This window comes from Sphaerodactylus townsendi, linkage group LG11, assembly GCF_021028975.2.
Source record: "Sphaerodactylus townsendi isolate TG3544 linkage group LG11, MPM_Stown_v2.3, whole genome shotgun sequence".
Classification (NCBI taxonomy): Eukaryota; Metazoa; Chordata; class Lepidosauria; order Squamata; family Sphaerodactylidae; genus Sphaerodactylus; species Sphaerodactylus townsendi.
The window spans coordinates 24807915-24834405 of NC_059435.1; the positions used below are offsets into that span (position 1 = coordinate 24807915).

The 26491-nt window shown below is 42.9% G+C and overlaps 1 protein-coding gene across 5 annotated transcripts in view; it reads right to left on the bottom strand.

Annotated features, from left to right (window-relative positions):
- Positions 1–21367, bottom strand: part of ARPP21 (cAMP regulated phosphoprotein 21) — a 207830-nt gene extending 186463 nt beyond the window's left edge. For 2 of the 5 annotated variants that reach the window (XM_048511050.1, XM_048511045.1), the window contains exon 1: positions 20660–21367. The gene's annotated coding sequence lies outside the window, so the exon portion shown is untranslated. Of the gene's footprint in view, positions 1–18733; positions 18806–20659 lie in introns of all 5 variants that reach the window. The other 3 variants (XM_048511052.1, XM_048511051.1, XM_048511047.1) reach the window with 2 other exon arrangements.
- Positions 21368–26491: the final 5124 nt, after the last annotated feature.

A 26491-nucleotide genomic window follows, 5' to 3' on the forward strand; every position in this document is an offset into this window, starting at 1 on the left:
CCTGCTTGTACCACTTAGATTGTTTAATTAAGCACAGGTTCACCCAGAGTAGCACTGCCGAAATTTCTCTGTGGGATTATATTTTTGAGATGCATCACTTACACTGTTATGCACCCAAGCAAATCTCCAGAGATACTTAATGGGTAGCTAAGCTGCTGTATTCAGCCTTAACATGATCTTTAACACAGCAGGTATCTGCTATATGGAACACCTTTCCTTCTGCTTTTGATAACACTCTGATTAAGATACTACTGAGGTGCAAGTACACACAGGTGAGTGAGAGAAAACTGTGTAGAGAGGATGTGGTTCAAAGCACAGAGCAAACGTCCCTAACCTATGACTTTCCATTCTGTATACAGCCCACCATGCATGATGAACCTCCTTTCTCTGATTGCCTGCCACAAACTGCAAAAAGAAAAAAAGAAAAGGGGGGGAGGCTTTCAAAGACCTGGCATGACAATACATGGCTTACAAACCACATTCAGCTTGGTACATCACGAGTTGTACAAGCCTAGTGTAGAGGATACCGGCCATATTCGTTACATTATGAATTAGGTATATTAAACTAGGACAGTGGTGGCGAACTTTTTGAGACCGAGTGCCCAAATTGCAACCTGAACCCCACTTATTTATCACATAGTGCCAACCTGGCAATTTAACCTGAATGCTGAGGTTTCAGTTTAGAAAAACCGGTTGGCTCCCTCTTCCTCCGCCCCACCTGCTTGAGCAGGGGCCAGCCTGCTCTAGCCTCCAGCAAGTCCTGCGCGCACTGCTTTGTGCCTCTCTAGCTTCTCTGCCTCCTCTGCGCCCCCCCCCCCTCGGGCAGCAGCCACCCAGAGCACAGGCACAAGGCCCACCAACCAGGTCCTCTCTGCTCACTGTGGTGCACGCACGTCGGGCTCAGTGGCCCAGGCCAGCCTAGATGTGTGTGTGTGTGGGGGGTGACTTTCTGCCCCCCACATGACGAACACTGTGTGCACGTGCCCACAGAGAGGGCTCTGAGTGCCACCTCTGGCACCCATGCCATAGGTTCGCCATCACTGAACTAGGAGGTATTGGGCTGGGTTCAAATAGTTTTTCTGCTGGTAATAAAGGTTACTTTGGAAATCTGTCTGGAAAAAAAGCCATGTGAGATGGGGGCTGCAGTAAGGCAGGGAATGATGCAGAGATGTTGGCTGGATCAAACCATTAAGTGTAACTACCCAGGAATCATGACAAAATAGGAATCTTTTGTTCCACTCTGATAGACCACCTGTCATAGCTACATGATGGAGGGCTTTTATCACCATTATGAGTAGAAAAATCCAAACAGTCCTTTCCAGGAAACCTATGCTTCTACTTGCACATTCCACTGGCAAATAAATTAAAAATCCCTCGACCCTGTTGCACTAATCCAAAACTGACAACAGGAAACAGTCACAACAATTTTGTTCCAACAGTATTTGAAATAAAGCCTACAGACGGAGAAGGCAAAGAGATAGTCTCAGACATGTTTTGTTCAGACAATTTGCAATTTACATTCTTCCTTACATGAAATCAGCTTACTAACCTAGAATGCCCAAGTAAATAGTCACTCTCCATTCTACTGAAATTAATTTGTATTTTACTTCAGAGGCAATCAATATACTGAAAAAGTGCCTTGCAGGCTTAAACAGTGCCTCAGCAGTCAGAAGCTGTTCTCTTCTATCACACTAGCTTAAAATCTCAGAGAGAGGTTGCACACAACGTTTGTTAAACTGAATATTGCATCTCTACAAACTGAGCATGCCTACAAAAGAGCACTGAATCTCAAACAGATTAACAGAATTCCTTTCAGAAAAGATAAAAATGCTTGATTGGTTTTAAAAAACATACCAAATAGGTTTGTAAAGGTGGTAAAGTTACCAAAAAAAGAAAAAAAACCCCTATCAGATAGATTGCCAGAATAATGTTACTTCAGCATCAGGACAGATTTTCCATCATAAGCATTAAAAGTTTGTGCTCTTTTGTTAGACAATAGTGGTAGCTCTTCTGACTACAAGTCAATGGTTAATCAAGGGCCAATGCAAAGGAGATGCTGGAAGATCTATAAAACCTTCAACTTTAGGTTGGTCAAGTCACCCCTGGCCACCTGCAGGGGATGGAGGGACAGGATTGCGATATCCAGATTGGGAAACTTTTGAAGATTTAGGGATGGAGCCTGAGGAGGACAGAGATCTCAGTGGTAGAATGCCATACAGTTCATCCTCCACAGCATCCATTTCCTCCAGAGCACAGGTGTCAAACTCGCGGCCCTCCTTATGTTATGGACTACAGTTCCCATCATCCCCTGCCAGCATCATGCTGGCAGGAGATGATGGGAACTGTAGTCCATAACATCTGGAGGGCCGTGAGTTTGACACCTATGCTCCAGAGGAACTGACCTCTGTAGTCTGGAGATCAGCTTTAATTCCCAGAGATCCCCAGGTCCCACCTGAGGCTGGCCTCCATAGTCAACATGGTTCTTGTGTGAAGGAGTCTGCAGCAGTTACTGGATGTTCTAATACAGATCAGGACCAAGAGTGGGTATAGGGGATCTGACTCCTTCCCCCAGCTCTAATTTTTCAACCACAAACAACTTTTCATATTTACTTACTTGCCTTACCAGAAGAAACACGGTGGCACCGTATGGCACCATACAGGCTGCCTATATAGTCTGTCCAACAGGGCAATTATCAGCTTTCTCATAACAGAAAAATGGCACGGGGTAATCGCCCCTAGGCCACAACCCTAACCAGAATCAGGGCCTCTTGCAGCTTCTACATATTTTAATGCACTGGAAATCAGATCAGCGGTTTTGCAGGGTCTCGTCCAGTTTGGTCCAAATATAGCTTTGCTTATTATGGAGCAGGCTGGTTCAGCTGCCTCTCATGAGGAATACAGCAAACCACATCCCAGGGTGATCTCATGCCTACCATTTACAGCAGCTTCAATGCTGAAACCTCAGTGATGCATCTTACAGGAGATAACTTCCTACTGAAGGAGCTTAGAGCAACTGTTCAAGTGCAACATTTGTCGTGTTTAGGGTTGTCAACCTCCAAGTTATGGCTGGAGATGCTTCGCTATTACCACTTAAGGTGACAGAGGTTCATCTGGAGAAAATGGCCTCTTTGGTAAGTGGACTCTATGGCATTATACTCCCCCAACCCTGCCCTCTTCAGGCTCCACCCCCCCAAATCTTTAAAAGATGCCTACCATTTAGCCCCCCTCAAAAGGCCTGGTGAAAAGCTCCCCCACCCCAATATCTTTAGGGAGCCGATTCCACAGAGCCAGAGCCACAATAGGAAAGGCCCAGATTCTGGTTGATGCCAAGCAGGCCACCCTAAGTAGTGGGAGAGCGTACAGATGGTGGCCTGATGACCATAGTTGGTCCACAGGGACATATGGAAGGAAACAGACTTTCAAAAATACAGCCTAGCAGAAATCTTCCATGGAATCCAACACTTTGGACTTCAGTGAATCATGAAAAACTTAGGCCGTTTCCGCATGGCGGCGGAAACGGCTGGGTCGGCGCATTCCCCGCCGACCCGAAGACGCTGGGACCGTCCACACGGACGGTCCTGGGAAGAGGCGGGACGCCGGCGCCGCGGAGCGCCGGCACCCCGCCGACCCGGCTTGTCCCTGGGCCTCCGGCACGTCGCCGAGGCCTGGGGACACGCCACCCTGGCCCTGCGCGCCTGCTCGAGCGGTGCAGGCAGGGGGGCGTGTCCCCAGGCCTTGGCGACACGCCGGAGGCCCAGGGACAAGGTAAGTGCCGGGTGGGGGAGGCGGCGTGAAGCTGCTGCCGTTCGCTCGGCAGCGGCTTCACGGCGGCGTATTCCCGAAAAGAACGCTTCCCAGCGTTCTGGGAATACGCTGGCTTCAGGCCGGGCGGGCGGAGCGAGGGCGGCGCGGCGGCGCTGCAGCTGCGCCCCCCGTGCGAATGGCAGCCTGGAGACGGCGTTTTTACCGTCTCCAGGCCGTCATTTTCTGCCCGTGAGGAAACGGCCTATGTATGTTGCTTTCAAGGGATATTACAGAATGTCTTGTTCTTGTTCTTTTTATGGAGGATTTGGGTCGGTTTCTTCCATAGCGCTTCCTCTTTGAAAGGCCCCTTCTATCATGCACCCTAATCCATGTTCCATTTGCACCACGATTAGCTATATAGCCATTTCTCTTAGTCCTTTCCTAATATAAACTCATGTATTATTTACATACTCGTTCAACTCTTACAATAGAATACCCCACTGGAACAGGTTACTGACAACAACTGTTACTTTTTAGTTACTTTGATTTGAAATTACTCAAGTCAACGATTCAGAGTAATCAACTGCAGTTTCAGAACCATCTTCAAGAGCAGCCCTATATAAATACTGTCCTTGGGTCATGCAAGTTTAATAAGACAAGCAAAGGAATGCTGCCCTCTACTTCATGGGGCACATTTGGGTGTGGTCAGCATCTCACATCTTTTCATATTTCCACCGTAACATCTGCCAGTGTGGGAGTGTGACATCATCTCATTGTGAGTTTTCCTTTCATCAGTTCAACTACTTCTGTTGATCTGCAGAGGGAGGGAGATGTGCAATATAGTGATATCATGTCTCAGGGATATGGGGCGGGGCGGGGGGGGGAGAAACAATGTTCTTTGAGGCATTAATACTTGATAGTTTATTCACTCCTAAATGTTTATATACGGGAATGGTATTGCAGGGTTATTCCCTGCAAACATGTAAAATAGCACAAATTCTTAAGGAGAGGGTAGTAAGACTGCAATCCCGTGCATACCAACTTGAAAGTAGATCCCTACTCACCTCCATGGGACTTAGGAAGAATAGGAAGAAAAATGCCAGAACGCATTCCAAGACTTTATTTTTTTTTCAAAGTCAGTTGTCGCAGGCGTATCACATTATTATAAAAATGATAATGAATGTATGGGGGTTTCGGTAATTAATGATTTCTAATCATATTTCAAATTACTGCTTCTTTTTTGTAAAAGAGGAAAGCAGTGTCCTTATAGCTGTATAGAACATGTATTAGACTTGTGGCATGTACATTGCTAATTGTCCTCTAATTGCCAATTTCTTGTCCTTCAGTATGAGTTTCCCTGTGTTTTTCTCATGTCCATTCAACACAAAAGTCAGAAACTTGTAAACACAAGCAATGCAATTTTACTTCACTTGCTTTGATACATATTCCTTCTCCGGCAAATGGAAAGATACTATGAGATGCCATTTGTGTATTCATTATTTTTCTTGCTCCATTCCTAACAGAAGGCATAACATTATCAAAGATTCTGACTTATTTTTGAAATCATACTTCCTTGGACTTCAATCACTAAAGAAGTTTTCCCAGAAATGTGTTATATACTTTAATGTGTTGCAACACAGATGCAGAATTTCAATTTAGTTCCACTGTGGTAACTGCTGAACTCAGACCCAAATGATGATGAATTTCATTTCTTCCTCTCAACCCTGAGACCATTTCATTCCCAAACATCAAGGCAAATTATCATCTACACACTTGATTTTTTATCCTGACAGTTCACATTTGTAGAGATGCCTATGCATTACAGAAACAATTCTCCACTTTTCTATATGAAATACAGATGAAACCAACCATCTATTTCTGTTTAAAAATTAGGGTGTTTCAAGCATTGCTATATCCGGTCTCATCTAGATGCTCCACATGCTGAAAAATGGAAACATTGCTATTCCAATTCCTTATCTGAGGACTAGCCTTGCTAAAAGTTTTCATGGAGCGAAAGGAAGTCAGGAAGAAAGATGTTCTTTACGATAAGGTCGAAAATGGAACACTGCAAGTGTATTGTTGAGATCGCTTTTTGCTTCCCCAAATAAAGTTCTTCGGTTTAAAAAATGGTTTAGTGGGGTGCCAACTTGAGAGAATTGCCTTTGGAGCTGGTGTTCTCAATGTCTGAACCCCTGACCTTTAAGGAAACACACCATCTTTGAAGGCATTAAGGTGCTACAAAAGGTATCTATGACCACAACCTTTGAGGTATTCACAGAGATCAAGGGCTCACTCATTGTAAGCATTCACACTGATAACCTTTCTCCTTGCTATACATTGTGCCCTCTAGATAAGCATCCCAGGCAGAGAGGCCACTCTTAATCGCCCTTGTTCTGAAAGCACCAGGGAACATTTCTCTTTGGAAATATTCTTTTCTTCAAAAGGAATATCTTTGTGCTTCATAAAAACAGTGCTAGAACATGATGTTTTCTTGAACTAATTCCAGCAGAAAGCCCGTTATCATTCCCATATACAAACTAGTGCTGCATGTGCCACTCCAGGAGTATTTTAAATCATACAGAGTCATAAGACTGGCAGCCACTTCATAAATAACAACTCCTGCTGACTGCAATTATATTTTATTTAAGAGCAAGAAAATGCATTCAAACATATTTTTAAGATTCAATGGCCTGTTCCGCACAGCACAAAATGTGGGACGTCTCAAAAGAGGTGACTGCTGGTGCAGACAGCAAAGGCGTCAGAGGAGAATAGTGGCTTTTTCTCGCCCGACTGTTTTGCTCTCTGGTCAGTTTCACCCTCCCGCTTGCGGCCAACATTTTGTGTGCTGCTGAAGGGATTCTTCCTGCCTCCATTTGCTGAAAGTTGCCCCAGGACACTTGCTCTTCAGGCTCCGATCTTGGGCACCTTTTCACCCCCAAAAGTACGCACCTGTACTCAGCTTTTCCTGCCAAGTCCAGCAATATATAGTTTTCCTTTTTTTTAATTGTGGAGGAGCTATCTTCTCAGAGATGCATAAGAGAATCTTAGCCACTCAGAGGGCTCCGATTGAAAAGCATTGGAACCGCGGAGAACAATGTGCAGAAGACCTGTCCTTCGTGGTCCCAATGTTTTGCAATCGGAGTCCTCTTATGTATGTCTGCGTATCTTTGAAGATAGCTCTTCCGGTTTTCTTTTTAATAGGAAAACTATACATTGCTGGATTTGGCAGGAAGAACAGGGTACAACTGTATACTTTTCAGGCTGAAAATGTGCCAGGGATCAGAGCTTGCTGGGCAAACATCCTAGGGCAACCTTCAGCAAATGGAAACAGGGAGAATCCCTTCACCAGGACACAAAATGTTGCATTCAAGCAAAGGGTGAAACTGACCAGAGAGCAAACTGGTCAGGTGGAGAAAAAAAGATGCTTCCTGAGCTCTGCATTCCACACAGCCAGGCAGGGGAGGTCTTGCAGGCGCCTTAAGGAAAAGACACCTTGAGTTGAAATAAGGACATATTGGGAAGAAAGATGTGCAGAATGCCTTCCCATGGTGCCTTTTTAGCATCTCCAGGACATCTTATTTAGGATGTGTAGAACAGATCTAAGCATACCACAAGTTAATTGATTCATCAATAAGCAGGCAAGGAACACGCTTGTCAAGATCATTATGTCAACACTGGTCAGGATCTCCCTTTCATGTTCTAATGACAAATGAGTTGTCACAGGACATTTTTAAAACACTACTTTGCACTGACTTCAGCTTATGGTGCACCACATGTCTAGGAGCAGCAGTGGCATAGTGATTAAGGGAAGGTGCACTCTTATCTGGGGAACCGGGTTTGATTCCCCGCTCTGCCACTTGAGCTGTGGAAGGTTATCTGGGGAACTAAGATTAGCCTGTGCACTCCAACACACGCCAGCTGGGTGACCTTGGGCTAGTCACAGCTCTTTGGAGCTCTCTCAGCCCCACCCACCTCACAGGGTGTTTGTTGTGGGGGCGGGGAAGGGAAAGGAGATTGTAAGTCCCTTTGAGTCTCCTTACAGGAGAGAAAGGGGGGATATAAAACCAAACCCTTCTTGTTCTTCTACACCAGGGGTAGGGAACGTTTAACACTCAAAGAGCCATTTGGACCCATTTTCCATGGGAAAAGAAAACACTTGGAGCCGCAAATAATTTTTGACATTTAAAATAAAGATAATACTGTATATATTGGGTTTTTTTACCTTTTACTCCGCTCATTCTGAGAAGTGCATGGATGCGCCCGCCCTGCTGCCTGCAGAGTATGGGCGAGGCAAGGATAAAGGGGCCAGTTAGGCTGCCTGCTCAAGGTGGAGCCGCGAGTGCAAGGGCAGAAGCAGCCGCGATGCAGCTTTCTCGAGTTTCTCACAGGTTCCCTACCCATAATTCTCTATACTCTCATGAACCAATAAATTTCTAACTTTAGTCTACCGGTATATTATTTTACTGTAAATACTAAAACACAAATCCTTTGTTCAGATGTTATAGCTTTTTAAATCAGAAACTTGTGCTCGTGTTTAAGTTCAATTAAGTCGCTTCTGACTTATGACGACCCTATGAACATAATGACTTTCAAATCGTACTATGGTTAACAGCCTTCCTCAGATCCTTTGAACTAAGGCCATTATTTCCTTCATTCAGCCAATTCATCTCATGTTGGGTCTCCTTTTCTTGCTGCCTTCAACTTTTCCTTGCATTATTGTCTTTTCCAGTGATTTTTGTCTTCTTACAATATGACCAAAGTACAATAGCTTCAGTTTAGTCATTTTAGTTTCTAGGCACAGTTCAGGCTTGATTTGGCCATCCACGGCCCATTTAGTTGTCTTTTGGCAGCCCACAATATCTGTCAAACTCTCCTTCAACACCAAATTTTAAATGCAGCAGCTTTCTTTACTTTGCTATCCTTACATTTTACATTATTAATCATTACTTTAAATTTAACATTAAATAACAGTGTGTGTTTGTGTATACAATGTTTTTTTTAAAAAAAGAAAAATCTGCCTAACAACAAGCAGCAAGTGGGGGACGGAGGAGAGAAATAGATCCCTTGTGATCTATTGTTTTTTTTTAACAATCTGTTCTGGGTTTTATGCTGTTCTTAGTCTTCTAAGTGACCATATTTGATTTTGTGTTGTCTATTAATGTTGCTTTTAAGATGATTTTTGTTTTTCTGGTTTTATCTATACCTCAAATAGCAATGTGTGACTCCCATATGCAGATACCTAAATCTGTGAATCAGAAGCACACCAATGCTAGACAGATTTTTCTGCAGACCTAGGGTACTTCCAAGGTTTGCAGAAAAATCTGAAAAGTTAAAAAAAATACATTGGAGGTTTAAATTCCCAGTTAGAAAAAACAGCATTGTTGGCACATGTGCAGACAACACACTTACTGTTGAACTGGTGGAGGCTATCACTGCAGAGATCCACTCCGGGCCTGACTGGCATTCTGGAGGACGCCAGGAGCTGCAGCGATGGCAGATGTCAAGAGAGGCCCTGGGCTTGGCCATGGCAGCAGAGCACTCTGGGAGCCATTCCAATCCCAGCAGCGACAGCAACCATGAGCAATTCTTGATGCCCTCCACCAAAGCAGCCGGGATTAGAGCAGAGTTTAAGGTGGATGGTGGATCTGGACCCTCAAGGAGGGGAGGGAGATGTGGGATCCACACAAGTCTCATGGGCCCCTACTTGTTATACAGAGAACGTGGATTTGAAATATTGTAAATAAACTCAGGTCAAGGCAGTAGATAAGAGAGGCATACACAAGTACTATTCTACTTCAGAGGTTTGTTTCTTGACATCATCTCAAAGTAATGTTCCCATAACAATGTATTGTTTGATGGTACTGAGTACTAGAAAGAACTGAAAGGAAACCACACGTATGTGTTCCATGAAAAAATTTAGTTCACTTCCTTTCCTGTTTTTCATATTAAAAGCCTTTAAGCTCAACCCAACAGAAATGTTCACTTAATATGGTTTTCCTGTAGCATCTTCTAACCCCAAAATAATTTTCTTAGTAATTTCAGCTTTTGATATGTTTTTATTATAATCTGAATTGTTATAGCCATTGATCGAATACCTGTTTTTTGCTGTGCTTAATTTGTTTACTGATCTTTATAATTCTATTTTTGCTTCTTCTTCCTAGGGGACCAGAATCATAGACTGGCACACACTATACTCAGCACTATTTGTCTATGCAAATCTGTGATCTTCTTCATAGGACGCTTTGAGAAAGCCATAAGAATTTGGCCTGAGACATAATTTTTTTCCTTCTCATCTTCTATTTTCTTTACATCCAGCCTAACAGTGTACTGGAGAAAAGAGCACTGACACACTATTTTTTGTTTATTTTGGGTGGTCCTAATAACGAAGATTATATGGCTCGTGTGTGTTCGGGGTTTTTTTTGCTTTTGCACTGTATCAATGGCCATTTCCGCATGGTCCAAATATCCCGGGATGGGCAACTGAAATATCCCGGTTCCCAGTGCTAAAGCAGGCCTACCCCAGTGTTGTCCCATAATATTTCTTTTACCCAGGAATTTTCAAAAATCACCAAATTGGCAAATACCCTGGGGTGACCCGCTGCCGTACAAACATTATGGGAGCAGAACCGATTTATTTTTCCCGCCCCAAAACAACAGCCAATCAGAATGACGGACCATGTGCATGCGGGGATGTACTTGCGGTCTTCTCTTGTACACCCACCAAACAAGCTTTTTTGATTGATGGGACCTCTGCCTATGACCTCAATTCCAGCGCAGGAACATGCGGGAGAAGACACTCCTTTATACACCCCATTCGCAAACCATGTAGGACTTAATGGTCAAAACCAACACCTTGAATTGGGCTCAGGAGCAGATTGGTAACAATGTAACTGCTGCAGTATCAAGCTTATATGCACCTCATAGTTGGAATTAGACTGCTACATTTCAAACACTCTTCAAGGGTAGCCCCATATTACAGTAGTCCAGTCTAGATGTAACAAAGGCATGGATCACTGTGGCTATAATCACTGACCCACAAGTGGATACAGGTGACACATCTCAAACCCAAGTTCCAATCCCCATATTGTCATGGAAGTTTACCAAGTAATCCTTGACAAGTCAGTGTATCTCTAATTTATCTCACAGGGTTTTTGTGAAGATAAAATTGAGGAGGGGGAGTGATGTAGTGAGCAATTTTGATTGTTCACTGGAGAGAAAATGGGAATAGAAATATCTACATAAATAAAAACGTCAAAATTAAATGTTAATGTTTCTTTTCAATTTGTCCTTGTTAAATCCTTGTGTCAATGGAAATCAGACACCCCAAAACTCTCTAGCCTGGCTATTAAAATCTCTGTCAACAGGAATAACAATTAGAGGTATCTACTTCTGTCTGATCTAATGTACTTGCTGTACCTTTCCCAAGAGCTAATCTTTTCCCGAACCAATGTTTATAACATCACATTAGAAAATATCACTGTGTCATTTCTCTCAACATTCAGGAAACAAAGATGTTGAGAAAAGTAATCACATCCACTTTATAATATTTCATTCATAAATTAACTGGAAAGGAACAAGGTGCACTGTGTGTCCTTTTGGTCCTATTTCTGCATTAAAATTCATAGCAGGTAACAGATGGATCTGAGGGGGGGAAAGTGCCTTTAAAGAGATATGACACTTCAGCATAATTCTCCCACCTGCTTTACGGGACTCTAAGTAGAGCTGAAATAAATCTGTATAAACAGGTGTGGGTTTACAATTTTAAACGGGTATTTTGAGAAATTCAGGAAATTGCATTTGAAGCAAGTTATCTGACACAAACAGCCATGCTGAAATGTTAAAAAAAGAAACATCCCAAATTTACCAGAGTAGGAAAATCTCACACTCATGAAATCTGATGTTTGCGATTGAAGTTCTTCAAGTTAAACATTTAGCACTTTCCAGACGTGTGTTTGGTGTCATTTCAGCAAGTACAAGGAAGACCGACAGAGGGTGGAAATGTGCACAGTATGATGACTGGTCATGACCCAGAATTTGGCTGTCATGATAGAATTCTGTAGATTCCCTTTCCCCCCAGTGGTTTAAGGCTGAATTCCCACTGAAAATTTAATCTAGATACCACCAAGTTTCAAAAGAATCAGCACCTTTTCATCCAGGTTCCAACATCCTCACTGCAGCATGTTTCTAGTGAAAACATCTAGGCCTGCCCCTTGGGGGAGGGGTGCCTGCTGTCAGGGGTGCAATTGTTCAACTAGCAGCACCAAAATTTCAGAGTATCTTTAGGAGACCCTCCTGAAGATACCACCCAGGTTTGGTGATAGATATGACACCGCTAGCCCCAACATTTAAATGAAAGTCACTCCCTTTGGGAGTCCATAGCTTTGGTCCCCTGGGACCAAACTTCACAAAACATGGGTGGTATCAATAGGAGACTCTCCTGATGATACCACCTAGGTTTGGTGAAGTTTGGTTCATGTGGTCCAAAGTTATGGGCCCTCAAATGTGTAGCCCCCATCTCCTATTAGCTCCCATTGGATTATTGTTTCAAAAAGGTGCATATTCAAGCAGGTCCAGAAAAATCCCATGATAAAGGGGGGGGGGGGAGCGCCAGAAATGGGACTGATCTGTGTTCCGCAGTTCGGTAGTGGGGAGATCGCAAGGAAATCTGGATATTTCGGGTGACTATCCCAGGATCAATCGCCAGTGGGAAATCGCCCTCTGTCTGAGCAGGCTGGACTGGCTATTTCACTTTCCAATACATAGATATGACACCACTAGCCCCAATATTTAAATGAAAGTCACTGCCATTTACTGATTAAATACAGTGCAAACAAGAAGAATACAAATATATCCAATGTATTTTGGTAAAAATGTCTTTAAAATAATAGAAAGCAGATCAGCTCGAGCAAACTCAAAATCTATGTCACACAATAAAGCAATCTGAAATACCCCTATTTATTTTGGAACCTCTCTCAAACAACAATTTCAGTCTGCTCATAACTTCGCCGCTGTCCAAAGTTCTTGATCTGAGAAAAAAGGGGGAGTTCCCTAAGAAGAAATTCCATATATTTTAGATGTAATATTTATGAAATGGTCATAATGCACCTACAGATGATCCATGAACAGAAAGCTAAGTCTAAAGTAGATCAGCCACTCTTCAGCCATAGTGCGAGTATACTGCATTCCAGTTGTACAAACTGTATAGGGACAAGTGACTTGTGTTCAACTCAGTTAAAAGCAATATATTAAAATTATGATTTACAGAATATGAAAACTATATTCCAAAAGATCACCTTGTGAAATCGTTTTGTTTGTTACGAGCTGGAAACAAATAAAAAGGAGAGATGCAAAATGTTTATGTATGTATGCATATGTATGTATGTAGGACTTTATATCCCACCTTTACCCCAATGGGGACCCAAAGTGGATTATACAATTCTCCAATTTTATCCTCACAACATCCCTGTCAGGTAGGTTAGGCTGGAAGTGCATGACTAGCCTAAGATTACTCAGCAACCTTCCATAGCACCAGAGAGGATTCAAACCTGGATTTTCCAGATCATAGGCTCATTCCGCACATGCAGAATAATGCACTTTCAAACTGCTTTCAGTGCTCTTTGAAGCTGTGCGGAATAGCAAAATCCACTTGGAAACAGTTGTGAAAGTGGTTTGAAAACGCATTATTTTGCGTGTGGGGAAGGGGCCATAGTCTGACACTATAACCACCACACCTGCTGGATTCATAAAGATTTTACATTAATATTATATCATCAAGATGTCAAATAGGAGCACGCACACAAATGGTAACCAAGTGTCTGCCAGTGTGGTGTGCAGGTTAAGGCCCCTTCCGCACATACAGAATAATGTACTTTCAATCCACTTTCAATCGACTTTGAAGCCGGATTTTACTGTGCGGAATAGCAAAATCCACTTTTAAACAATTGTGAAAGTAGATTTAATGTGAATGTGAATAATTCTGCATGTGCAGAAGGGGCCCAAGAGTGGTGGACTCCAATCTGGAGAGCTGGGTTTGATTCCCCACTGCTCTACATGAGTGGCAGACTCTTATCTGGTAAAATGGATTCCCCCCCTGCTCCTACACAGGAAGCCTGCTGGGCGACCTTGGGCTGGTCATAGTTCTTTAGAGCTTTCTCAGCCCACTACCCAGTGGTGGGATTCAGCAGGTTCGCACCACTTCAGCAGAATCGGCTGTTAAAATGGTGCTTGTAAACAACCAGTTGTTAAATCATTTGAATCCCACCACTGCCACTACCCCACAAGGTGTCTGCTATGAGGACAAGAAGGGAAAGGAATTTGTAAACCACTTTGAGACTCCTTACAGGAGAAAAAGGCACAATATAGATCAAATAATTCTTCTTTTTCTCTTTAGTATGATGTTTACAAGTGTGTATTAAAAAGCTGCATGTTAACTTGTAACAAATGTATAAGTGTACAATAATTAGTTAAGAAGTCCACAAATTTTAAATCTGTGGTCAAACCATTTTTCTTACATAAATGCTCTAATAATTATAGAGCACCAGAACTTGTAGCTTGAGAACAAATATCTGAAACAGCATAATTGAAACCTGGATAAAGAGTTATTTTACACACACATTAGTATTTTACACACACATACATTTTTTAAAAAAACCCGGGTGTGAACCAAATAACTCCTCTAAGAAGGGGCTTACATACGCTGGTAAATGTCCTCATTCTACTGATTTCATAGCAATATACAAAATGTACTAATGTATTTACAAAAATATCACAAAACTTCTCCCATACTATCAGTGACTCATATTTCCTATCCATAAAATGCTGGCAAAGTTGTACTTACATCTCAGCAAACTAGTCCAAATTAATTCACCAATGGTAAAGAAAAAATTAAAAACCTTTAGTAAAGCTAATAAGGACCTACAGAATGACCTAATGCAGAATTATACAAATATTTCCACAGCACAATAAATTTCATTTAAATTATAATTTAGTATATGTTCATTTTTCAAATGGCCATATAATTTGAAATGATATCATCAGAGAATGTTGTGATGAAACATGAGAAGCTGCTTTTGCAGGTTCATCATACTCTAACCTCTACTTAACAAATGATATTTTTTTTCTAAATTGCTTCACAGTAACATCATCCCCTGTAACAAGCTAATGCACGCCAACAATGTAGTTCTAATCATTCATTCTAATAATTCAGAAAATTATCTTTAAATGCGCAGTAACATCTTTAAATGCGCAGTACTTACTGAAGCAAGAACTTTCCTAATCAAAGCTGATTCTTTGTTTACTTTTTAAGATCATATTTTTGAAGATAAGTTCAACATATTACTTCATCATTGCTCTTGATTTCTTGCCTCACATTATCAAGTTCCCGTCATCATAGTGGGATCATTCTGCCCACTACCAGTGGCGTAGCGCCAGGGAGACGGGGGGTGCGCAGGGCGCATGCAGGTTCAGGGGCATGGTGGGGGCGTTCCGCGGTGGGGGCATGGCAGGGGTGCAGTGCATATGCGTGCCCTGGGCACAGTTCCCCCTCGCTCTGGTCCTGCCCACTACACAATAAAAAGGTGACAGCACTATCAAATAGTCAAAAAAAATTATTTATTTAGTTAATTTCTACCCTGTCCTTCTCCCCAGTGGCAACCCAAAGCAGCTTACATTGTTCTCTTCTCCTCCCTTTTATTTTCACAACAACCCTGTGAAGTTGTTTAGACTAAGAGTGTATAACTGGCCTAAGATCGCCCAGCAAGTTTCCTTGGCTGAGTGGGAATTCAGACTTCCATCTCTCAGCCCCTAGTCCCATCCTAATCACTACATTGGACTGGCTGTCAGAAACAATGGGATAGACTGGTTGGAATTTGTTGTTTGCATGTATACTTGGCAAAGTGCTTCAGTTAATTTTAGCTCACTGGTGCTGGTCCTTGCAAGGCACAGCTTGAGAAACTGCATTGGCCATATTATTGGGTACGTATTTAATATTTTGGGTTTCCCTGTTCCAAATGTATACACTCCAGGGAAGCAGGATCAGATCACCTCCCAATATGTGCGAGGCTGCCTTCAGAATTTAATAATGAAGTGAGAACTAGATTTCACAACTATGGCATCTAAAAATTATTTTCATGAATAGTATTTACGTGAACATTAGCAGTGATAAATAAAACGAGCTTCCATTATCAAAGGCAGTCTACCTCTGTGTTCTAAGAGCCTGGAACAGCATTTTCATGTCGTGCTTGGGTTCCAGAAACAATGGCTAAAAAGAGGGTTGGACTATGTGAACCTGATGGGCAGCCCCATCCAAAGCCCTTGGTGACAGGATGCAATACTTCTGAGGCGCCACTCCACTGCCTCCAAGAGGGCTTTCTGGCAGTGTGGGAAACAAAAACAACCCTCCACCCACCAGAAAGCCCTTCATTGGGCTTACAGGAATTACACCATTCAAAAGGTGGCGTAAGTCCCAAGGGCCAAGTACTAAACCCTAGGTGGGAGTCAACTAATGTCAGTTCTGTCCCTGGGAATGTCCTGGTCCGCCCTCCCCCATGCTGGTTTCCAATCGGGGCACCAGCTCAGCCCTGACATAGCCCAGACTTCCAGGTTTTGAGGTAGTGGGGCTGAGCTGCAGGTGGCAGCCAGTGTGTTTGCCTACTCCGCTGGGGTAAGTGCCCCAGGGATGGCAAACCCGCCAGCACCAGGACTCGTTGCTCCCTCAAGCCCTTTTGCCCCTCCTCTAGATGCAGGGTGTTAGCTGGGCAATTCTTATGTGGTGCAAGAATGACTAGGAGCCCGTGTGGTTTAGTGGTTAGGAGTTGTGGGCTCTAACCTGGAGAACAAGGTTTGATTCCCCACTCCTCCACATGAGCGGCAGACTCTAATCTAGTGAACCAAATGTTTCCCCATTCCTCCACACAATGCCTGCTAGGAATCTTGGGACAGTCACATTTCTTTCAGAATTCTCTCAGTCCCACCTATCTCACAGGGTGTCTGTTGTGGGGAGAGGAAAAGAAGGAGTTAGTAAGCCACTTTGAGACTCCTTATGGTTGAGAAAAGCAGGATATAAATCCAAACTCTGTCATCTTCTTCCTTTACAGCATGAATTCATTATAGTGGTATGCAAAACAATCAGTGAAATTCTGCACACTCTCTGAAAACCTGTTCAGATGTGTGTTCCTCTTACACTCATATCTATAACTGGATTTGTTAAAATGTTTAGAATTATGTGGATTGGCAGCATATCTTGCTTATGTCCTGCTCTAACTCTCTCATTAGTTTGTGGTGATCAACGTTTATTATGACTATTAGGTGTCTTAAAGATATTCAAGGTATGTCATTTAACTAACTTAGCCATGTCCAAGAAAACTGGTGTTCTAGATTCTATGAGAATATGTGATAGAACAACTGCAATTCTTATAATTTCATATATCCTTCAGGACTGGACAGCTTAATGCTTTCATGTTTGAAAACACACTTGGTAATTGTGAATACTTTCAGCAAACTTGGGGGTCCAGAACAAATATTCATGGCTCCAAATATTCATGACTGTACTGAAAAAGATACGTGAAGTATAGCATATGGTAACTTATTTGGTACACACAAGAACACTTACCTGGAAAACTGTTGTTGATAGACTGAAAGCAAGTTCTGTACTCCAAAACTTACTGTGACTATTGTGCCCACTGTGCAAATTAAAACTGGAATACAGTAATATCTTAAAGGAGAAAAATGTAGGTGTCAAAACTCCTGTTTTATTTTGCTGATATAGACGATATGAAATGGTTGCACAATTGGACATCACAAGCCAGTCTTTTCCCAGATGGATACATCTTTGGGTGCCCGGACAAAAACTTGAAATGACCACTCTTTCCAAAATTAGCTGATGTGGGTTCTAGATACACTGTATTACTTTATGGCTGTGGGGAAAATAATTATTAATTCAAGTGGGCTATGATGGAACTGTCCAGCTGAATCACAAATTTTGTTCCTACAGCAAATTTACATTCATTTTTTTATCATTTCACGTATGATATCTTCATGTACCCAAGCTTCAGGATCAGCGTGTAGCGCATGTACCTAAAATTCTATGTGTATTGATTTGAAACAAGCTCTAATGAATGAACGACAATTTACTTTCAAGCAAATATCCGGAGGATCTAATCCTGCATTGTCGAAGGCTTTAATCCTCAGGCTGCATTTAGTTAACAAGACCAACACACACGTCAAGGTACACATGAGATGCTAAAATTGTGTAAAAGGAAAAATATTTATAGTATTTTAGGAAGAGAAACAAGTTAAAATATTTTTATGAGCCATTTAAGCACAAACTAGCCTTGATATACAAACTAGATAAGGCAAACCGCTACAAATAACTATGCATTAGACAAGAACTTCAGATTTATAGAATATCCCATTGCAAAAAGAGAGAGAGAGAGAGAGAGACTCTCCCAAGTGTTTAGAGAAATTTATTAAATGATCAGCCATTACATATATGTAGGTATTTTGCTTTACTATAAACATTACAAGAAGTTTACAGCTACTTGCTTTCTGGGGGGAAAAAAACCCAAGCAGTAATAATTTGTGGCATAAACTAAACAAACTTCTAAGTACTGAACAGAAACAATGATATTTAAATAGAACAGAGACTTGAAGTACCTCATGTATCATTAGAATGGCAAACTACTCAAAGCGCCAGACATAGAGTTGTCTCTACTATATACCATAATAATCCTTTTTGGTAATGTTTTATTATTTACAATTGAGGTGTGGGGGATACCTGTTATATCTAAGAGGTACATAGGATCAGCATTCCTCGAAGACCCAACCCATGCATTTTCTCACAACTTTTTGGAACACCCATTATTTCATTCTTTAAGGGCATCCTTCCCAAACATCACAAATGTTTACCAAAAACATTGATCTTTCATCATCTGACATAGCCGCATGTGAAGAATCTGCATAATGATTCACCACATTCCATGGTCACTTTTACCTTTGCAATGGCGTGCACTCTCTTTTTGTCACTTTCCAGAGCCAATTATCGCTCTCCTCTTCCATTCTGTTTCTTTAGGGCAGAGTGAGACGCTTCTTCATTAAGCAGCATTACAAACAGAACATACCCGAACTCCCAAGTGGAGCATGCTCTAATGGCACTAACGCTACAGTTCTCAAGGTAACCAAGCTCAGTTAGAAACTGAGAGCAAAGTCAATACGAGATTAGTAATTTGCAATCTTCATTGTGCATACTAACGTACTTAAACCGATGATGAACACTGTTCAAAAGACGGGTGCACAATTTTTGAAATAATAATAATAATTGAAATTAAAATGCCAAAGAAGCCCCAATTCTTTTCTTCTTTTGCTTGAAAAGATTTATAGTTTTTAAAAACATGCTGCGCAACAGACACACTGATCCAAATGATCAAAACAACAATATATGTCACTTGCAGCCTTACACACAGCACACGATAATAACACTGTGATGGATTTCAATACAGCTAGAGGCACAGGGAAAGCACAAACAAAAATACTGGTAGCAAACTAAGGATGAAATGGTACTTTCCCAAGAAAGTTCAAACAGTGTTGAATGGGAGATTGACAAAACATACTCCTACTTTGTTCATTGCTACAAACAAAGCATCTGCAAAATACGGATTGAAATAATAGCAATGAAGTAACCACAAGCGACAGTCACTGCAGACAGCTGGCGTATAATTTCAGACACTTAAATGATACTGTAACTCCAGCACTTCCAGGTTATGCCTTCCATGACATCATAAGGATGCTAACCTCAATGTACTACTTCTTACCAAATCAAAACAAAGCTGCTAACTACTAGAAATGTTTGGCAATCGAAGAGCCTGATGACTTTTCTGGCAAGTTTCATTTCCCTCATCATTGAAGATGCTCAGTGATAGCTGTCATAGTGAAAATTGATTAAACTGATCATGGCTTTCTTTCATTTAAGATATATCAGTTATTAAATTAAACCGAAGCATTTGCTTGAAGTTTTCCTATGTCAGATGGAATCTACATTGCACAGCAAGGAACTCAAATCTACTTAAAATGCATCTCCTCTAATTAAGTATTCCCAATACTCTGAGCCTGGAAGGGAAAACCAATGTTTTACCACAATCTCCAAACTATCTCCTAACACCTGCATTATCTCCACAACACTTGCACTTCTGCCTATCAGCCTCAGTGTTACTCCTAAGTGATCTACCAGCTGTTGTTCAGCAAGCAATGGGAGGAGAAATTTCAAGCCCCTCAGTAGCAATACGCAAGATATAACTGCGTGCATGTTGTATATTTAGCTAGGAAAAATGTGGCAGACAATTGTGGCTCCACTGGAGAACTTTCTAAGCATCTCCATCTGTCTCCTTTGCCTCGAAAACTCAACCTGCGGATTCACACACACAATAAAAGCACAGAGTCTTCTGAATGAAATGCATCTTTAGAACACAATGACAACACGTGCAAAGAAAAAGAACGCTATATATATTGTCCAACAATACAAGAACCATTTATTACCATATTAAGGCAAAGAAATTTGCCCCAGCTGAAAGAACCATAGCACACACACGCCCCATTATATGTGTCTGAATATTATATATATGGATATATGATATACATACAAACACAGATATGCGCAGACAGATACACACACAGACCCAAACTCACCCCATAGGCTTTCTTTTCCCGGCTCACCCCCACAACCCCTTCTTCCCCCTCCTGTGCAGATCCACCCTAAACTGCTCCATTCTCAACGGCCAGAAAGCCAACAAGAAGCTCCAGCAGCAGGACAAGCAGCCCCAGGCAGGCAGGCAGGCAGGCAGGCAGGCAGGGATGGGACAACAAGAACACGAGATGCATCACACGCGTTGTTATATCGGGCGTTTTTGTCGCGGCTGCTGTTTACCTTGCAGGAGAGGCGCACTGGAGAGGGGCGAGCCCCCCGCAGCTTCTGGGCGTGGATCGGGCTGCAGAGGAGGGCGCAGTCACAACGCAGCGCCCGTCTCCCGGGAAAGCATGGTGCGCGCTCGCTCCAGTCTAGTCCTCCACCCCTGCCCGGGTTGGAGAGTCGCTGGCGGGGCGCTGGTCTCGGGCGAGCGCCCGGCTACTTTCCAGCCACTCTGCGCCTCCGCTTCGCTCTCTCTTCCTCTCACTCCCTCTGCTGCATGGCTGGCCCCCTTTTTAAGTTCTCCCTTCCCCCCCCCCCCCCCCCCCCCGCCCTGTTCCTCAGCTCGCCCTCGCCGTCCCCGCGCTCAGCGCCTGCCCCGGGCTGCCTCTATTTCGGTCCCCACCCCGCCTGGACTGTCGCTGTCCGTCTCCTTTCTGGCTGGCTGGGTCTGCCTCTGCGCTGCTGCTGCTGCTGCTGCTGCTGCCGCCCTGTCCCCCCTCGGTCTACTACTGCCTGCCTCCTGCCTCTTCTTCTCCTTCTCCCTCAGCCTCGCCTCTCCCCGCCCACACGGCGGCCCAGAGACGGCGCTCCCTCCTCGCCGGCTCCGCGCGCTCGGCAGCTCCCGCTCATTCTCGCCCGAGGCCGCCGTGGCTCCCCCGTGTCCGGCGGCCTCTCCTCCCGCTCCCTCGCTCCACACGCGCCCAGGCACACACGGCTCGCGCCTGCCCGCCCGCCCGCCCGCCTCATAAATGGGTGTGGGTGCGCGCGGGTTGTGCTGGAGTTTTTTCCCCCTCTTCTCCCTCCCTCTCTCTTTCTCTTTGCTGCTCGCCTGTCTTGTCATCCCTTCTTCCAGGCGCCCCCACCCCGGCACAGGCGCCCGCCCCTCCTCAGTCTGAAGCTGTGAGACACAAAAGCACGAGAACAGCACTAATAAGCAGGAGGCTCATTAATCTCTGACAATTGCGGCTCCCTGCTTTTCCCTCCCCTCTTCGCCCCCCCCCCCACCCTTCACAAACAAAAACAATTAAAGGACAGAGTGTTTTGTTATCATGAGGGTTTATGATCCCCCCCCCCCTTAGTTTTTCTTCACATAAAAATTTTGGCAAGATTTTACTTCAGTGGCGGGGATGCTACATAAGTCCCCCATGGCTTTCCTTGGTAGGGAGGAATTTACAATTTTCTCCATATGGCTTTTTGTTGAATTGCTGAATTCTATTTTAAAGGATTGTCTCATGTGCTAGGAAATCTTTGCAGCCCTGTCACACTTATAATGGGCATCCTTTATTCTGAGAAATGTTCAGATATGCTGAAAAACACTACAGCTCGTACACACATGTACACAAATATATATTTGGAGGAGGGGTAAATACCGTGAAGCTATCAAATTTGTCTTGGGTAAGATATCATTTGGTTGTGTGAACAAACCAGGATCCTGTGCATGCAGATGTACAGGATAGCATAGAATTCCATTCCAGAATACTCCTGATCTGTCTTTAGGCAGTCACAAATGCCCAAAGTCTTGCCTTGTTCCTGAAGTTCTGATCTTGGTGCATCCTCTTTCTTTACCAATTTTGCTCTGCAGTGCACAGCAAACAATAACAACCAAAAGAAAAACACAGCAATTTAAAAAGTAGTAACTGAAGCTCAGTTGCCGCAACACTTGTTTGCTGAATATATCCAGAGTGAACATCCTTTGCCCAGGTAAAGAAAATGTCATTTACCTCTCCTTTCTAAGGTGGATATTAATTGGGAACAAAATTATAGTTGTTCCAACAGCAGATCTAATTTCCATAGTTCATTTATAGCAGACCCCGCAAGATAGCTGCTGGAAAAACACGTGTGTTTACTGAATGCCTTTGTCACACCAACACATCTTAGAATAATAACCTGAAAGGAGGCAGACAGGTCTAGTACCCTTAGCTGCAGTTATTAATTCTACTCCTATCACAGGAATGATAAACAAGAAGCAAGCACATTATGTTTGCTAAAATGAAAACATGTTCTTCCTTTCCTGACCAGAGTAATATGATGAGTCGTAGATGGCTAAAATAGATTGGGAAGCTGTGTGTGACAGTCTATGCTTGTATCTTTGTATATATTTGGGGTGTTTGGGGAAGTTAAGACAGGAAGGGAATATGCCATTTATCGGGATGCATAGTCAGAGTTTAAGCAATCAAAACTCAAACAGAAAATACTTGTTAATGTGGTTCTAATATCTAATTGGAACTACAGAAAATTAACAATTTCTGAAATCTGTCTTCTGATCTGCCCATAGCTGAAAGCTCAAGGAGGGAAGGAGGGTGAAGACAGAGTGATTCAGCAGATATGAACTGATAGGAACATATTCCAGTTAACAGCTACACAGACTACCTTCTAAGAGAATTGTGCTGATGGGCCTGTATTTCCAAAGCATTTTGATTTGATAGCAAACAGAAAAGCCATGCCTTACATTTCAATGCAGGAACTAGGGCAAAAGTTTTGCTTGCTACTCTTGGCTCATGGGAGGGACATATAGGGTCCCCAGGCTGTGGCCATTTAGTCACATGGGGGGGGGAATCACCCCCAAACCTTCTCCTTCCCCCTGGGAAGGAGACTTCAAGACCTGGTGCAAAGAAACATTGTTTGGTTGTGGGGGGGGGGGCGCTCATATGGTGGGAAGGGGGGGCAGAAAACTCAGATTTTGCACCAGACTACATTTTCCCTAGATACTCTTCTAATTAAGTCCATCTAACCACATTGTCTACTCTGGCTGGCAGCTGCTCTCCCATGCCCAGGTCTTTCCCAACACCTTTAACCTGAAATCCTTTGATTGGAAGGGTCAGAAATGGAATCTGGGGACTCTGCATGTTCTGTCACTGAGCTGCAGTTCTTCTACAGTGAAAAAAGAGGAGAATCACACACAAAGTTGAAGGGCAGAGTTCCTTTGTGAATCCTGTGCAAGTTGCACACTCACTCAATTCCATTCCCAGCAAGCGTAGTACAAAGATTAATCCACCCACTCCCACCGGACCTGCTGAACATAGTGAATGTTCAATGGCATTTAATTTACTATTGGTATATTATTTGCATCAACCTTTCCATGCATTGGACTTTGGTTGCGAAAATGTCCCCAGTGCCCACTCTGCCCTGCTATTTGGTTTCTTGGACATGTTTCTCCCTTAGACTGTTCTACAGGAAAAATTTTTCCCTCTTTCCTCTATTCATTTGAAATCTTTCACAGTAAGAGGGACTGCCCTGGGAATTTCATCCCAAATGGGAAAGAGAACATTTGGAAGTGCGGTGTCCACTGGAAACAGTAGAAACTGGAAACAAATTAAGGTAATTAAAATGAACAACTAAAAATAAAATGAATTTAACAGAATCAAGCTATTTTTTAAGCAGAAAAAAAACTGAAAGGAAAAACACACACACATACGTTTTGTGCACATCCCTAAAGCCTTATGGGGCATTTTGTTGAAATCCTTGAAATATCTCTGTAGGGTCTTTGGATGTCAGCCCCAGCTTTTCCAAAAAGACTGCTGTAAGAATGACTCCCAGCAGGGTGTGCATTAGCAGACCGTTGGTGCACACCTCACCTGATTGGAGGCATTCATCCAACAATGCCAAAAGTTGCTTGCTCTAATGTACCTCCTGATGGGCCCTGTTCCCATTAGCGTATGGCACCTTCCATCCTCAATGCTGTTATTGAACATTTGCTTACTTCTTCTGGGGGAAAATAGCTTATGGCAGAAAAGGACACAACGAGGAAGCGGTGATAAACAATCCTGGCTTGTGTTGAATTGTTCCCTATTATAGTCCTGGAGAAAATGAACTTTTATTAGATGGAGTGCTTTCAACTCGGCTTGATTACAGAACAAGAAAAACTTTATTTTTGTTGGGGCTCAGCTCCAGAACCATCAATGCCTTAAATAATTCTCAGAGTATGCAGAATATTAAAGAGGAAAGGGTTTTTTCACCCCAAAACATGTGCAGAGTATCTTTCTGTCACCAATGATTATGATGACTAGCAGCCTAATTAAAGGTGAAAAGGCTAAAAGGGAGAGGTTGATTGCCAGGAAGACAAGCACTGCTATTTATTTTTTTAGAAATTCCACACTGAGCACTGATGTGATGCCTCCAAGAGATCTTAAAATCAACTAAGTATCCCAGAGGGCTTGGATCCATGCAGATAAAAGCTTGAATCATAGAGTTGGAAGATACCACAAAGGCCATCCAGTCATGCAGAAACACACTATCAAAGCACTCCCTATTGATGGTCATCCAGCCTCTGTTTAAAAACCTCCAAAGAAGGAGACTCCACCAAACTATGAGGCAGTATATTCTACTGCTGAACAGCCCTTACTGCCAGGAAGTTCTTCCTAATGTTTAGGTGTAACCTCTTTTCTTGTTGTTTGAATCCATGACTCCTCGTCCTAGTCTCTGGAGCAGCAGAAAACAAGCTTGCTCCATCTTCAACATGATATCCCTTCAAATGTTTAAGCATTCATGTCATCCCTTCTCTTCTCCAGACTAAACATGATCAATACCATAAGTCTCTCCTCATAGGGCATGGATTCTAGATCTTCCATTATTTTGGTCAGCCTCCTCAGGACAGATCCAGCCTATCAATATCCTTCTTGAATTGTGATGCCCTCCAAGTGAGATCTGACCAATGCAGAATAGAATGGTACTATTACTTTCTTTGATCTAGACGAAATGGATGACATAACAAGTTTGCTACTTCCCTAGGTCATTTTCATATGCACTAAATAATATGAAAATAATATGAGAACAAAGTTGAAGTTGGCAGGGCCCAAGCTATTCATTGTCAGCAGGGTTTGATCTGTGTTCTTCAGAAGCAGACTTTGCATACCAATGTGATAGATTGACTCCATTGCCCATTGCCAACTGCCCACTCACTAGCTCACAAGATTATTGTGCCCAATAGTTAGTCCAAAGTCACCATTGGGAATCAATAAGCTTGGCAAAGAGGAAGTGATGCAGGTACAGATAGCCAAGGAGCAAGTTAAAGAGTACTTGGCAGAATAAAAGGTGTTCAAGCCCTGATTTCCTTCGACAACAGCTGCAGCGAAAACTGGCACGCTGGCAGGTGGGAGAGAGATTCTGTAAAAATAATATATCTGGATTTTCTACATTGGCCCATTTCTATATAGGAGTCTCTATCCAAAGGGGCTAGGTCAGTCCACATGGTTCTCCTTCTGTTTTATCTACACAACAACAACAGGCAGCAACTGTATGTACTTGCCTGGGACTAAGAGCCCCATTGGACACAGTGGAGATTTCTTCCAGTGAAAATATATGCATAGGATGGTGCTGGTAAATTGGGAGGCTACGCTGGGTGTGTGTGAGTAGCCTCAATAAGCTTCATGGAGTGTGAGTAGTACACAATAAGCTTCATGGATGTATGGGTGTTTGAATCACTGGTCTAATTCTTGTACCATGCTGACTCTAGACATACATGAAGAACTGTACAGCATACTCTTCAGATCTGCAGGGGATAGAACTCTAGGAAATACTGTAATATACTTGTGGCTAGGCTGACATTTAGAAAATGAAATTAAAGTATTCCAAAGTTAGGCAGGAAATTGTGGAGGTGACTCAAAACTACACTCTCAGGGAAGCTGCGAGTTAGACCAGGAGTCTCCAACCTTTTTGTGCCTGTGGGCACTTTCTGAATTCTGACAAGGCATGGTGGGCACAGTCATAAAATGGTCACCATGAAATGGCTGCTGAAAGAGGTGAACCCAGCTACCAAATGGTTGTACCACCTTATCTTCAGTGACACAGTGAAGATCCTTGTATCATGGTGGCAACTGCAGCCGAAGGAATGCTTTAAAAAATCTACACAGC